Below are 14,150 nucleotides of genomic sequence, written 5' to 3'. Positions count from 1 at the left end.
TTTTGTTTTATTATTATTATTATCGTTTTTTTTATAAAAAGTCAAAATCCCACCCCCCTTTTCTTCCTCAGATTCGTGAGCCCGTCCGACGCTGCCACAAGCCGTCGCGTCAGTTTCTTCTTCATGACCTCCGTCCACCACTGCTCAAGCGTCGCGTCGCTTTTGCCGTCACTGGATCTATCGATTTGGGGTAAGATTTCTGCCGTTTGGGTTTGTTTTCGTTGATCTTGAATACTCATTTACTTTTGGTATCAATTGGTTGATACCCATGTGTTTCAACTTTGGATTCAAGTTGTGAAGGTATTGAGGTGTGTTCAGTGAAGGTTGAGTTTATTTTAGCGAGTTTTGGTAAGTTTTATCCTTTGATTACCTCTTGCGGATTAATTTTAGTGTTTGAGAAATTTTTGGTAAAGTCATTTGGAAGTGATTTTTTCACGAAGCTATATGTGGATAATTTTATTTGAGACATTGGTAGTGAAGTATGTATTTGATTCAAGCTTTAATCATGTAAGCTAATTTCAAATTATGATTAGAGGTTTGATATTAAATTTCTTTCTCTTTCCGAAAGAGTAAACTTTCTTGGATACTTTTCTCTCATTCACACTTATCTATGATAAAACCACTAAATTCAAGACATCTCTTTTTTTTTTTCCACTTTCCATGTGGAACATAATCTCTTTACTAAATTATATTTTACTTAACTCTTCCATAAATCTTATCTCTCTCACTAAGAATTTCCATCTTGTAGAATTCCTCTTTGCCAATTTGCATATGTTTAAACTTCAAAAGACTTTTGTTTCTTCAAATCTGTCTAACTTGGATCTCCTTAACACAATAAGGTTCTGGGTTTAGTCTAGGTATAATAAAATAATCCTTCAAACTAAACAAATAACACATTGCTTTAACCCCTTTAAGTCCAAGGTCATGTCCAACTATTTTAGCTTCCTTTAATGACATCTACCTAGCTAGATATTCCAAAAGAATTCTTTATATCATTACACATACTTTACCTAGTTCATCAAGTTGTAGTATTACCCAAATGATTATGAGTTATGAATCCTTTCTAAAATTCTTCTCGAAATGTTGGGTTTTTAATATCTTAAAACCTTTAATAAATCTATAGACTCTTCTTCTTTTCCTTCTTATTCATAAAACAACTTTTAACCTTATACTTGAGCACTGGCCTATGTATTTATACTACCACTGATTGCACTATCCAACACAAAACATAACACTAGTCCTTGATCAATTCTTGTCTTGACAATTTTATTCCTTGGCTTAAACATTTAAATACCTTCATTCCTAAATTGTCATAACTCTACATAGTTTCGTCAACCTTTACCATTGCTGAACTGAGGTATATATTTGTTCGTTTCTAACATAATTTCCATGAGATTAACTAGTGCCAAGTGACCTCATAATTTACTCTATTTTATTTTTCTCCTTTTGTAGTGTCATACCTAATAATCCTCTTATAATAACTTCTAACGAGTCACTGACCTAGCATTAAAACATAACTAGTGCATTTAAGCTAAACAAATATTTTAATGCACAACTATCATAAAACTTGTAATTGATAAGACGTACCTAACAATGACGAAGAATCCATTCAAGGGCCACAGGGACAATCTAGACTTACATAGTAAGTCAGTCTACAGAACCCAAAACATGGGCTCTGATACCAACTGTAACGACCCGACCCCCTAGGACTTAAGTTAGGCCGTTACTAAATACATGCATGCATGAAACTCAAAACGTCACTCGTTATGGCGAAATAAATGCTAATTAAATAAGGTAAGTTCAAAAAACTTTCATTAACTTTAAATACTAAATCAATAGTAGGGTACCCATAAATCATAAAGGATAATAAATAAGTCTGAAAAACGATTCTTAAAAGTAAGTTTTAAACATCAAAACTATAAAAACTAAGAGAAACATGAAAAGAACTCTAAATCTCATGATGCGGAAGCGTAAAAACTAGTCCTAGTGGCTCGATCACAAATTCCGCTTGTCCATCGCCGGTGCATCTCTACCCTTACCTGAAACAACAACATGAGAAAGAATGAGTATAAAATACTCAGTAAGTAACCCCACTATTGGGGTTAGGCTGGGCATCTATGTCCTCTAGATACCCATCTCTGGTGAAACATATAAACTGCTCTAGCTCCCTCATGGGACACATATACACATGAAACAAGGAGACTGAGTCCTATCCTACTGTATGTTAAGTATGCCCACTACCTCTAGTGAATCCCGAAGGAGACACAAACTGGTGAATCCCGAAGGAAACACAAACTGGTGAATCTCGAAGGAAACACACACGGTGAAATCCCGAAGGAAACACAAACTGGTGAATCCGAAGGAAGCACAACTGGTGAATCCCGAAGGAAACACAAAATCTAATGGGTATCTAACTAATCAGTAAGGACATTTGCACAGTCTCAATATCATAATCATCATTGTACGAATCTATGACATGCATATAAAGAAGTTTAGTTGTCGGTCTTTAGTGGAGTGCCTAGCAGTTAACGGATGGTGGATCCCGTGACTAAAGAGTTTAGTTTGTTATTCACCTATCGTTGGAGTTTCGAGTTACAGGTCATGAGGTCCCTTTGGTAGCTCAATGGATTCAAGTTGAGAATCAGTTTTGTTGTGATTTGAATTGTTCAAATTGACAAGAGGTAATTCAAATATATATGATATGATCGGTATGGTGTATAGATACATCAAGTGAGGGTTATGTAAATGAGATTTACATTAAGTGCCATGGAATAGAAAAGAAGCTATGGTTTGTATGTTTTATGAGATGAAATATTTAAACTATAAGTTATAAATATAGTATGATAAGTTGGTTATCATTTATATTTATAATAATATTAATTATTGGATAATTATCTCTTTTTCTCTAATAACCAATTGAGTGGGAGGTTATTGGTGGTTTCATGGTAACTGTGAGATAAAAGGAAAAATGTTTTCCTAGTTTTTGTAAGATTAGCAAAACATTGATTTGAGTTTTGTACTATCGAAAATTACTCACAGGATAGTTGTCAAGTGAATCAGATTTACTAAAAGATAGCTTGGAGAGACTAGACGATCGTGAAATGTTCCTACAGGATAGACACTCAACTAGATGATGAGCGAAATGATCACATAGCTTTTGCTAGACGATCACATAGCATTTGATAAATGATAGGGCATCGACCTATATGATAGACTTTATCTTCTCCCACTTGCTCAATCGTTTACACGATTGTCCTCCTCCGGTCTCATCCTCTAACCAAGTCCACACAGAGCCCACACTTTGGATTCTCATACCGAGAATACCAAGGTAACCTTGTTGGTTGTGTTATACTCAACTCGACACAGTCGAGGTTCTGTGGAGGCCATTCGTGGTGTTCGAGGTGTTCGTGACCTTAGTGATTGCTTTGTTCGAGTTTACTGTGATCGTGCAGTGTAGCGATCGTGTTGTACAAATGTTCGTGTGTTGCTGTGTTGCTGTGATCGAGCGTTCGTGATCAAGGAACTTGAAGATGTGTCTTTAAAGGCTTGTTGATTCTTTCCCTTGATCTGTAGGAAAACATGCTGTAATTTATGTGTTGTGCATAGCCGTTTGTTTCTGTTTCTTGACTGTAATTGTATTGTTCATATACAAATGAAATTTGGAAAGATCCTTCTACTGCTTATGGAAATCTTCGAGGAAGGAGTGTGTAGTTTTATTCCCAGCTCCCCAGTCAGACGAATCCCCAAAATGGTAGGCTTGTTGAGTCGGTGATTTAGCCACTCTCACCCATTCAAATCAAAGGACCGCCCTCATTGGCAGGAGTTCACAACTCACTCAGGATTCAGGTCATGTTACCTATAGTTACTGGTGAAATGTAAGTCTCTATTATAAACGGTGTTATATAATGAGACTAAACATTTCGTGGTTCAGTCTTATACAAATTCCTTTGTATAGAATATCTCCACTCGCATGTCTATACATGAATGATCAGGATCAGATCATTTGTAGCACTTTACAACAATTGTAACACCTACAAAGTGGGCCACACTCGTAGTGTCACCAGGATAAGGTACCCAACCTTACCCATCTACTACAGACCATTTAGGTTATCAATTAAACATGATCCACCCCTAGGTCTCTACATACATGCTTAAGTTACAAAGATAACCTTGGATGTTAGTTTATTGGTTTGTGGTTAATGCAACTAAAATATCATATATTTTATAGACAATGAATAAAATATCAAATATTTTATTAAATACATAATGAGTTTGTTGAACAATATTTACAAACTATAGAACCCTACGAGATTTAGGGCACCCCAACAATCTCCCACTTGACCTAAAGCTAGTGGGGTATACAATATAATCAAAATACAAAGTACACAAAAAATAAACTAGGGCATAAATTGTGCCCGGTACATATCTCTCACTTGTCCTAATCCAGATGTGGCTTGTCCCATAGACCCATACTCTGTAGGTGACCCTAAAACATCATAGCCGTGAGGGCCTTTGTAAATGGATCAACAACGTTGTACTCTGAAGCTATATGCGTGACAATCACTCCCCTCGATGCACAATCTCTCGAATGAGATGATACTTCCGTTCTATTTCCTTGTCACTGTTGTGCTACGAGGCTCTCGGGAATTAGCCACAACACCACTATTATCACAATAAAGTGTGATGAGCTTTGACATATTTGAAACAACTTCCAGATCAGTCAAAAATTTCCTGAGCCATTCCTTAGCAGCTTCACAAGCCGCTACATACTCAGCCTCCAATGTGGAGTCAGCGATGCACCCTTGCTTGGTGCTTCGCCATACTACTACCCCTCCATTAAGAGTGAACACTGGTTCTGATGTGAATTTCCTAGAATCCTTATCAGTCTGAAAATTAGAGTCCGTGTATCACGTAAGGATCAAATCCTTAGAATCATATACGAGCATGTAGTCCCTTATTCTCCGTAGATACTTGAGGATGTTTTTAACAGTTGTCCAGTGATCTAATCCTAGATTAGATTGATATCTACTGACTATCCTCACTGTATAGCAGATGTCAGGTCTAGTACATAACGTCACATACATCAAGCTACCCACAGCAGATGCATAGGGGACCCGTCTCATCTTCTCAACCTCTTAAGGAGTCATAGGACACTATTCCTTAAACAATGTAACTCTGTGCCTGAAAGGAAATAAGCCTCTTTTGGAGTTCCGCATCGAATATTTGACAAGCATCTTGTCAATATACGACGCCTGAGACAGAGCAGCATTTTGTTCTTTTGATCTCAAAAGACTTGAATACCCAGAACATACTAAGCCTCTCCCAAATCTTTCATTTAGAATTAGGTTGCTAGCCAATTCTTAACTGCAGTAAGTAAACCTACATCATTCCCAATGAGTAGGACATCATCTACATACAACACTAGAAAAACCATTGAACTGTTGATCATTTTCTTATATACACAAGGCTCATCAACATTTTGATCAAAGCCATAAGATTTGATCGCAATATCAAACCTTATATTCCGAGATCGAGAAGCTTGTTTCAGTCCATAAATGGACCGATTAAGCTTGCAAACTTTTTGCTCTTGACCTTAGGTTATGAATCCCTCGGGCTGCACCATATAAATGGTCTCCTTAAGATTGCCATTCAGAAAAGCAGTCTTGACATCCATCTGTCAAATCTCATAGTCATATATGAGGTAATGGATAGGAGGATTCGGATACACTTAAGCATGAAAACAGGCGAGAAAGTCTCCTCATATTCAACTCCCTCAACCTGGGTATAACCCTTTGCCACCAGTCAGCTTTGAAGGTTTGCACCTTCTCATAAGCACCCCGTTTCCTCTTGTAGATCCATTTACAACCTATAAGTTTAACCCCATCAGGTTGATCTACAATATCCCATACAGAGTTGAAGTACATAGACTCCATTTCAAGATCCATTGCTTTGATCCATTCATCTCTATCAATATCCTCCATTGCCTTCTTGTAAGATAATGGATCCTCAAGTTCTCCAGCAGCTACCATAGCCAGGATTTCAGTTAAACCCATATGGCGAATAGGTAGGTTCGCAACCCTCCCACTACATTTAGGTTCCTTCAACACTTGATGTGGATTTAACCTATTAGATGACCTACTTCAACAACTCTTGTTGAGGTACTAGGTGCTTCAACAACTCTTGTTGAAGATTCAGTAGTTTCTTTGGAAATCTCATTCAATACAATCTTACTTCTAGACCTGTGCCTTATGTGGTCTTCTTCAAAAAAAGTAGCATTTGTTGATACAAATACTTTATTTTCTTTAGAATCAAAGAAGTAACCACCTCTCGTTCCTTTGGGGTAGCCTACAAATAGGCACAACCTTGAACGTTGTTCCAATTTCTTAGGATTAGCCTCAAGCACATGTGCGGGGCAACCCCATATTCTAAAATGACGTAAACTAGCTTTACGACCATTCCATAACTCCAAAGGTGTTCTGGCAACACTCTTGGATGGAATGAAGTTCAGGATGTATGCTGCAATCTTTACTGCATAACCCCAAAATGAGTCAGGTAAGGAAGCGTAACTTATCATAGATCGAACTATGTCCAACAAGGTTCAATTTCTCCTTTTTGGTACGCCATTTTGCTGAGGTGTACTAGGTGCTGAGAGTTGGGATACAATTCCATGATCTATCATATAGTTCTGAAATGTTAAATCCATAAACTCTCCACCTCAATTAGATCAAAATATTTTAATTGTTCTATTTAATGCATTTTCAACTTCAGCCTTGAATTCTTTGAACTTTTCAAAAGATTCAGACTTATGTTGCATTAAATAAACATACCCATATCTTGAATAATCATCAGTAAAAGTGATGAAATATTCATTACCTCTCCTAGCTTTTACATTCATCGGATCACAGAGGTCTGAATGTACTAACTCTAGAGATTCTTGGGTTCTATGACCTTTTCCAGTAAAAGGTTTCTTAGTCAATTTGTCTTCAAGGCATGACTCACACACAGGTAAAGAATTTTATTCTAACTCGCTTAGAAGTCCATTCTTCACCAACCTCTCAATCCTATTGAGATTGATGTATCCTAGTCTTAGGTGCTAAAGTTTTGGCATTTTCCTTAGGAGAAATTTTAAGTCTTTTATGTTGAGTTACTGCAGTGTTAAATATCTTTGTGTTATGGAGGGCATTTGTTGCTAATGACCTTAGTACATACAAATTATTTTCCAGTTTTGGAGAACAAATATCAACTCCATTCTTAGTAATAAACACTTTATTAAAAGAAGAGTTGATATGATAAAAATGTTCTAATAAACACTTTACAAAAATTAAGTTCCTTTTTAATTCACGAACTACAAATACATCTTTTAAAACAAGAAATTTGTTCTGTAAAGTCAACCGGAGACCTCCCATTGCCACAGCTGAGACGATGTGTCTGGTTTCAACTCGCATCATCATTTCACCAGCATCTAGTTGTCGGTAGGAAGTAATTCTCTAAAATGAAGAACAAACATGGTTAGTGGCCCTAGAGTCAATAATCCAAGTAGAATCTTCATTCTCCACTAGATAGGTTTCCAATACAAGCGAATAATATTTACCTTGTTTGGCCTTCTTCTTTTCCGCCAAATATCTGGGGCAGTTTCTCTTCCAGTGCCCATCTTGATTGCAGTGGAAATATTTTCCTTTGTCAGCCTTGATGGGTTGTCTACCTCTATTTGCAACAACTACTGGGTTAGCAACCTTCCCCTTTCCACCCTTCTTCTTCTACTACTTTTGATGCCGGAGGAAGAAGGTAAAGACTTTGTTCTAAAGGTTGAACCTTTGTGGAACTTTTTAGAAGATGAAGCAACATTTGCTTCACCCTTCTTCTCCTTGCTTTTCAACAAGGATTGGAAGGTATGTAGCTCATTGAGCAGGGTAGTTAGGTTGTAGTCAATCTTGTTCAAAACAACATTGCTATGAAAATGCAAGAAACTTTCAAGTAAAGATTCTAGTATTATGCTAATCTAGCTGGCTTCAACGATGCTTGACCTGTTCATCTTGCATACGAGCATTGAAGATGTACTTTAGAGCGTCATGCCTAAGTTGTACAGACGATTTTCCAAACATTCCCATTATGGACTCCATGATCTCACGGGCTGTGAGCATGGGCTCATGCTTCTTAGCCAAGACTTCATTAGGGCTTGCCAAGATATATGCCTGTGCCTTTTCATTTGCCCTTGTCCAACACTCATATGCTTCCCGAACATTTCGAGGACCATTGGCAGGTGGAAGGGGAGGACACTCCTTCATCAAGAGAAAACAAAGATCATCGATGATCAGAATAGTATTGATTGTGTTTTTCCAACTAGCGTAGTTTTCTCCCGTTAACTTATCGGCGGCTAGTAAACTTAAAGTAGAGGTAGCCATTATAGTGAAATTGCTAGAAAAGAACAAACTATTTTAGTCTACTTGCATTAAACCACTTTGAAGAAAACCAATCAATTTTTTTAGCAAAATAGTCTAGTGTACCTTAAGTGACATTTATTTTGCAATGATGTTTCAGTGAGGCAGGACAAAAGTCAACGTAGGGTGATCAAGTGCCTCTTCACTGAAATGAGACATTCTCAACTATTAGACAAAAACAACTCCTTGTCACTGTAACTAACAGTCACCATTGTTTGGTCCAAAATTTGTTAATATCCTTAATAATTCTGTGTATGTGTAACCCCCCATTTTAGGTTCTAGAATTCCACCGCAATGAGCCAACCATAGGGAAAAACTGATTGGGACATGAAAATAAAGCAACCCTATCCATTTTTGGAGATCAAATAAAGCGTCATGCAATACAACCATCCTTTAAGAGGACACCCACGATGACTCGAGGCGATGCATGAAACTTTATTTAACCTAATGAGAGAGACCGAGAGATGTGTTTTCACAAGTCCCGCTCCCACTTACTATAAACACTCTCTCCATTCACCTTGATATTGACCTACCCAAATGTCACCCGTAGGGGGACACCCATGGTGCCTCGAGGCTGAGAGTAGATCTCACGGTGTGAACTTTTAGGGAGAAACGTGTAGAGGCTAAAATGAAATATCATATACCCCATTTTCCTCCCATTAAGTGTTCGACCTAGGGTTAATTAACTTAGGCAAAATTCAACTACTGATTTTATCTAAGTGTTTGTTTAATTTGCTAAAAAATAACTCTTGTCTTTGATGATTAAACAATTTTGATTGAAGTCTCATTAAACTCTTTAATAGACTTTGATCAAACTTGCATGTATGTAACAAATCTATGTAATTCACCTTTCCAGATAGGTTCCCAAGTAGGGGTGCGACGTTTCCATCGACTTAAGTACCCCAGCCTAGTTAGAACCCGTCTTAGCCAAAAAGTCCCTTATAGATACATTTGTTACATATTAAATCTTTTATTAAGAATCAATTTTTTTTTTTATTAAGAATCAATTTAATCCTATTAAACCAATTAAAAGATTAAACTTAGATTTCTAATCTCATTAGAAATGTAATCTTAGGTCTATCTCAATCATATTTAAAAAAAAAATTAAAAATGATTATAGCCTAAGGTTTGCATGCAACTCTTTATTATTGATTTTAATTCTAATTTCATTTACTTATATCAATTATAAATAAATGAAACAATTAAAAACCAACCATTGCATGCTAGACATACTTTAGTTAATTATAACATCTATAAATTAACCTAAGGTAATGTCGTGCTTCATGCAATATTCATTCATTACTAATATATAACAATTTTATAACTAAGTAATGAATCATGCTATAGCATACATTCCATACATCCATTCAACTATATATTATAACAATTATAATATAAATGATGCATGGATATGTTATAATGCATGCATACATATACTATAACATTTATACTATATGATGCATGAGCATGCTTTGTGTAATTTAAATCATGCATATTCATATATTATAATATTTATAATATAAAATGATGCATGAATGGAAATGCATAACCTATGGTGGGTTTTAAAACTATATGATATATAATATAAGACAGACATCGCATGTATATTTACTCTAATAGTTTATGGACCGAGATAGAACCTTTAAAAGAAAAAACAAAATGCTAACTATTACAAAATTTGAGTCAACGGGTTCGAAACAGGTGAATCAGGTCTTGAGCTGCTCGAACCGAACCACCCTTCAAAGAACCACCTTGTAGTTGATCGTGTAACAAATGAATTATGCAATAAGCATCTATGCGATCTTATAGGAAAGACTGCACGATTGCATAGCAAACAACTATGCGATGAGCATGAAAGACTATGCGATCATTCAGCAAGCAATTATATGATCTTGTAGTAAATGGCACACGATCGTGTAGCAAACTCTACACGATCACGTAGCATTAGCTATGCAATTGTTTAGCGAATGTTACACGATTGTGTAGCAAAAGCTACCTGATCACATAGCAAGAGCTACACGATCGTTTAACTGTAGCTACACGATCTGGAACCTCTATTTTGTCTTCTCCATCGAAACAACGCTCTGCAACCCTTCTTTGAAGCCTTCTGGGAACAGCACGAGTGACTCAAACTTACAAATTACAGAATTGATTGCAAGATTAATGCTCAAAAACGTAAAGGAACTTACAAACCAATTTTGTGAATTAAAAGAAAGCTTTAAATAGAGTGTTCTATCCCGAAACAACCATCAACAAATTACATCCACAACCATTCATCGCATAAAACAAGATGCAAATTATAAAACCCACCAATACTGTCAAACGATTTAATACAAGAATGAAATTTGGAATCAGAAACCTACAACATGGCTCTGATACCAATTGAAGGAACTCTTATAGGGAGAGAACCTTGAGCGGAAGCAGATCGACCAAATTCTATTTTTATTGAATATAAAGTTTACAGTAAACAAGTAAACAAGATATGATTTATTTCTAAATTACAGCAGGTTTCAAGAAACCTCACCTTTGAAGACCTTTTCTTGACGTTTTCCCTTGAACGGATCACGAACTGCTTGAAGACGTTCTTCAAGATTAATCTCGAACAAAATCGGACACTACCATAAAAGATTACCTTGGTATTCTCAAGGTGAGAACCCAGGAGTGGTGGGCTCTGACTATTTTGGTTAAAAGAGAAACCTTAATGTATAGTAGGAAAGATTGAGAACTCTCAAAACTCAAGACAAAACACACAAAACACTTCTGTATTTTTCTTTCTCTATCTCAATCTTCCAGCATCCAGCAACTAAGAAGAAAAAAACCTTTTTCTTTTTATTCTCCTCGCCATAAATATCCATCACCCACTTACATGGGTGGAGAGAAAAGAACGGAAAGGCAATTGTAACTCCCTTCCTTATTATTAAAATAATAATAATAATATAAATATAAATATGATAACTAACTTATCAAATTTTATGTTATATCAAATATAACATATGACCTATAGTTTTAATATTGTATCACATACAATATAAACTATAGTTTCTGTTCTCTATTATATGACATTTATTATAAATCATATTTATATTAAATTTAATAACTATGAATTCCATTCACAGAAAAAATATTTGAATCTATTCAAATATTTATTTCCTCCCATTAAGCTATAATATATCAAATACATTATGACAATTATATCACATATAATTGAAATAATTTAATTATATCATATATAATTAACTCCCTCTATTAATTTGAACAATTCAAATTAATCCAAAAACTGGTTCTCAACTAAATCTTATTGAGCTACAAAGGGGACCTCATGGCCTATAGCTTGAAGCTCCAATGGTACATGAATAATTAATTAAACTCTTTAATTACATTATTCACCATCCATTAACTATCGGGCACTCCATTAAAGATAGACAACTATACTCTTCGCACTACAGATATATTTCTGTGTCCATTAGTGTTGGGATTGGTGTCCTAATTCTCCCGGAGTCTCGTTGTTTTGTAAAGATACACATTGTTCAATGAATAAAATAAATGTTATTTATTTCTGGCATTTGCTCATATCCAATAAACAAAGCTCCTTGGTTATCTTATGTGAACTTAAGCATGTATATGTGATATACAAGTGGATCATGTCTTAAGTGATAACCTAAATAGGTATGTAGTATAAGGATTAAGGTGGGATACTTGATCCTGGTGACACTACAGATACGGCCTGCTTTGTAGAGGTTTGCAAGTGTTGTAAACTACTACAGATGGTTGATCTTGATCATTCATGTGGAGACGTGGAGCGGGGGTGTCCTATACAAAGAGTTTGTATAAGACCTGGACTACGAAATGACTAGACTCTATATATAACGTTGTTGATACTAGATACTTACATCTCACCTTAACGACCATAGGTGACACGACCTCAATCCTGAGTGTTTTAGGAACTCTTGCCTTTGAGGGCGGTCTTTTGATTAGTACGGTGAGAGTGGCCAGATTGCCAACTCAACATGCTTACCTTTTTGGGGACTTGTCTGATCTGAGAGCTGGGAACTCAATCCACAATATGGAATTCACTCCTTTCTTGAAGCAGGGATAAGTAGAGAGATTGCTCCCTTAAGGGCAGATTCCGGGGCTTGAACATAATGACCACAACTTCTCTTTGGAAGAGAAGACTCGGTCATAGTAGCACTATGACTTATGTTCATTAGAGGGATCAGTGGTACTTAAGGAGACAGATGTAAACTACAGGGGCCATAGACGGGGTTTTAGCCCAGCTGTACTACAGAGCGATCTGTGAAAGGGTTGTTGCACTGCTCATTGGTTTAAGATGGACACATAATATTTCTGTAGTAAGGAGAGTTCAGCTGTCGAGTCTTTAGTGGAGTGCCTAGCAGATTAACGATAGTGGACCTCGTGACTAAAGAGTTTAGTGAGTTCCGTTGGAGCTTCGGAGCTACAGGTCCATGAGGTCCCCTTGGTAGCTTGGATTCAGTTGAGGATCAGTTTCTTGGTGTTGATTTGAAATGTTCAAATTGACAAGAGGTATTTTGATTATATATGATATAATCGGTATGATCTATAGATATCTAGTGGAGGATTGTGTAAATGAGATTTACATTAAATCCATGGAAATATAAAAAGAACTACGGTTTATATGTTTCATCAGATGAAATATTAAAACTATAGGTTATAAATATAGTATGATAAGTTGATTATCATTTATGTTTATTATAATATTAATTATTAGATAATTAATACTTTTTCTTTTAAATAACCAAAGTAGGGTGGTTATTGGCATCATAGGTAATCGTGGGTTTAAAAGGAAAGTGGTTTCCTATTTTCAAAGAGGTTTTTAAAAACGATTGAAAGGTTTTTGAGTTTTTCTCTTGGCATATAAGAAAGCTCACAGTGGTCATCAAGTAAATACAGATTTACTAAACGACGGCTGGAACGAGCTAAATGATCGTTGCAGGTGTAAGTTAAACGATCGTGCAGTATTTACTAAACGATTCGCATAGTTTTTGCCTATGACGATTGCTCCTAGCCCAAGGTAAACGATCGTGTAGTGTCTGTAGGAGGCAAACCGAGCTAAATGATAAACTAAACGATCGCATAGCTTTTGCTAGACGATCGCATAGCTTTATCTAAACGATTGGGCACCGACCTATACGATAGGTCTCTGCCATCCCCCACTTGCTCAGTCATGTACACGATCATTGTTTCCTCCATTCGTCTGCCTCATACCAAGTCCGAACAAAACCCACCCTCTAGATTCTCACACCGAGAATACCAAGGTCCCCTTGTTGGTGGTGTCAAACTCAACTCAACACCGTCGAGGTTTTCTGGAGGCCGTTCGTAGTGCTGTGGAGGTCGTTCGTGTTGCTGAAGAGTTCGTGCCGAGGAGATCGTTGAGGACGAGCGTGAAGTGTTCGTGCTGTGTTGCAGTCGTGTAGATCAAGCGTTCGTGGTTGCTGTTGTTCAATTAGAGTCGCAAAACGGAGCATGGAGACACATCCTCATATGTGCGTAGAGTTTCCGTTGCTCATTTATTGTTCATCTGTAATTTCTGCATTGTAATTGTATAACTGTTTGTATTCAAGTCGACTGTAAATATATGTTCAGTCATGATTGTAATTTGGAATAGACTTGTTTCGCTGCTCATGGAAATCTTGAATCCGATTTCCTTCAATTAGATATAAACAATCAATAGTA

Source organism: Benincasa hispida, chromosome 4 (assembly GCF_009727055.1).
Source record: "Benincasa hispida cultivar B227 chromosome 4, ASM972705v1, whole genome shotgun sequence".
Lineage (NCBI taxonomy): Eukaryota > Viridiplantae > Streptophyta > Magnoliopsida > Cucurbitales > Cucurbitaceae > Benincasa > Benincasa hispida.
The sequence above is the reverse complement of the archived record's forward strand: the minus strand, read 5'-3'. Positions refer to the sequence as shown.